The sequence below is a fragment of the Arachis ipaensis genome, chromosome B03 (genome assembly GCF_000816755.2).
Source record: "Arachis ipaensis cultivar K30076 chromosome B03, Araip1.1, whole genome shotgun sequence".
NCBI classification, from domain to species: Eukaryota; Viridiplantae; Streptophyta; class Magnoliopsida; order Fabales; family Fabaceae; genus Arachis; species Arachis ipaensis.
Window position 1 is genome coordinate 124019592 of NC_029787.2, and position 2854 is coordinate 124022445.

The following is a 2854-nucleotide window of genomic DNA, read 5'->3' on the forward strand; positions in this document are numbered from 1 at the left end:
AACCAACAACCATGGCAAAGGAATTCAAACCAAAACAACTCAAGAAGCAACCAGAACAACAACCAGTAAAACATAACCCACAATCCATATAGAAAACCCCAAAATGACCACCCAAATTCCAGCTATTATCCACCCAATAATTCAGTCACTAACCAAAACAACCATCATCCACCTTCCACGTCCACATTCCACCCACAAAACAACCCCACAAATAGTTCAAACAACTTCCAGCAACAACCATCTCACTTTACACAAGCACAACTAAATCCAGACTCCCAAAGAATCTCTAATCTAGAGATAATGGTGGAGAAACTCATAAAAAATCAAGAGATGGCAAGACAAGATCATGAAGCAGCACGGAAGGATCAAGCCATAACAAGTAAAAATCTTGAGAGGCATATGGAACAAATGGCTAAACGAATTGCAGAGATGGATGAGAAGCAATCAAATGTATCCCCTAGTGCCACTCAAGACCACTCAAGGGACAAAGGAAAAGCTACAAAGTGGGAGGAGTGCAAAACAATTATAGTGGAAAGTGAGAAGAAAGCCATCAATCAGGAAGAACACAACAGAGAAGTTCCACAAAAAGAGACAGAAGAGAGAAGTGAAGAAGATCAAGAAATCAAGAATGCAAAAAGCTCAAAGAGAGATAAGGACATTCTTGAAACACAACTACAAGAGAAGAAGGAAGGGGTGAAGCCACATATCCCCAAACTTCCATACCTCAGAGGTTTAAAAAAGAGAATGAGGATAAGCAATACTCAAAGTTCCTGGACATATTCAAGACCCTCAGCATCAATATTCCTTTCTTAGAAGCACTTGAACAGATGCCAGTGTATGCCAAATTTATGAAGGAAGTGCTGACAAAGAAAAAGTCCCTAAAAGAAGGATAAATTGTTGAGATGACAATGGAATGTAGTGCTATTCTCCAAAGAGAGTTACCAGAGAAGAAAGATGATCCTGGAAGTTTTTATATACCTTGCACCATAGGAGACATAACAATTGAAAAGTCATTCTGTGACCTTGGTGCAAGCATAAACTTGATGCCTTTGTCTCTAATGAGGAAACTTCAAATTTGTGAGCTGAAATCCACACGAATACTCCTTCAAATGGCTGACAAATCCATCCAGCAAGCAATTGGAGTTGTAGAGAATATACTGGTAAAAGTGGGGAAATTCCTTCTCCCAGCTGATTTTGTCATTCTGGATATGGAGGAGGACCCTAACACTCCCATCATCTTAGGGAGGCCTTTTCTTGCTACGGGCAGACTTTCACTTGAACACCTAGAGATCATCAAAGAGGAGACGGAAGGAAGTTCACAGTAAGAGGAGAAAAGCTGAGGCACTATGCTTTTCAGCCTCCATGATCAAAGAAAGAGATGTCAAGCTAATGATAATAAAGAAGCGCTTGTTGGGAGGCAACCCAACCTGAGGTAGTTTTCTTTTCATAGCTGTTTCAATAAAAAGGTTGAGTAGTTTTGTCTGTATTGCAAGGATCTAAGTTTGGTGTTGCACACCAAAACAATTTAAGGGAGAATGAAGGATTCTAAGTTTGGTGTTCCACCAAAATCTCATTTAAAAGCATACTCTCACCTCTTGCATAATGATAGCTCCAAGCAATCAGACAAATTATTCAACCAGTTAATTGCTTCTTAGTTTGGTTCCATAACCTTTAGCAAGGCCAAAAGAATTTATAAATGTACAACCTGTTGCATTAGAGACAGTGGCAAGGAATTAAGTTTGGTGTTCCCACACCAAATTAAATCCAAAAGCCACACTCGATTCATGCATACTAACCAGTCACCTAAGGGCTTGAGAAGCAAGAAACTTTTGAGAATTGTGCAGGGAACTAACCACCATTTGAAGACATTATGCATCATAACTCAAAAGGGGCACAACAGAAGGAAGGACAAAGGAACTGCAAACCAATAGGTTGTATCTATACTTAACTCTTGCTGTTAAGAAATGCTTTGATTTATGTCTTGCTAAAGTGTTTATCTAGTTCAAGTAGAATCAATTTTTTTGCAATAAGTAAGCTAGTCTAAGTGTGTGCTTGTGTGTTTACTTTCACTTAACAAAAAGCATGCTTTGTCGTCTGCATCTTTAATTCAATAAAAGAAATGTTTGAATGTGAAGTGAGATAGTTCTCTGTTAGATAGAAGTACAATAAAAGTAAGTGGTGGTATGCATGTGTGATTGTATGATAGCTCACTTTTAGTGAATAAGAGAACTAGGATGTCTCCTTCTAAGTAGAAAGTGGCCTACTATCTATGACTCTCAATCAAATAAAAGTCCTTGGTTAAAAAGAAAAAAAAAAGAGAAAAGAAATAGCCAAAAAGTGGCAACAAGACAAAAGAAAATAAAAAAAAGAAACAAAGCTAGACACCAATAGCTTGAACCTTAGAATATATGCCTGTGGTGTCTTTGTACTAGGATCTGCTTGGATTATTAAGTTCTTTGGAGTGCATCAACACTTGGTGACTTGGGTTAACTAACCCGGGATCATCAGCTGAAAGTCCACTATCAAGAGCAACCTAACTACAAGGCATTTAGTAACCCAAAGAGGTGTTGGGCATCAATGTTTTAAGAAGGAATGTGAGCCAAGTGTTTATAGTGAATAATGCGTCAAGTATAAAGAAAGAAAAGAACTTGTTACACATGACACTGAACTAAAGCTTATAGAGAAAAAAGTAATAGTCAAGGACAAAGGAATAATGAGAGGTCATAGCAGTGTGTTGCTTGATGCTTGAAGGAGACTTTCTAGGCCTAAAAGTCAATAAGAAGTGAGTGCTTACATATCCACAGAAAACCCCATGAACTACCAATAATACTCTGCTAGCATAAACATCCTCTTC

The 2854-nt window shown here is 38.2% G+C and overlaps 1 pseudogene; it reads left to right on the forward strand.

Annotated features, from left to right (window-relative positions):
- The window catches only part of LOC107633803, a 3972-nt pseudogene continuing 2227 nt past the window's right edge, over positions 1110-2854 (forward strand).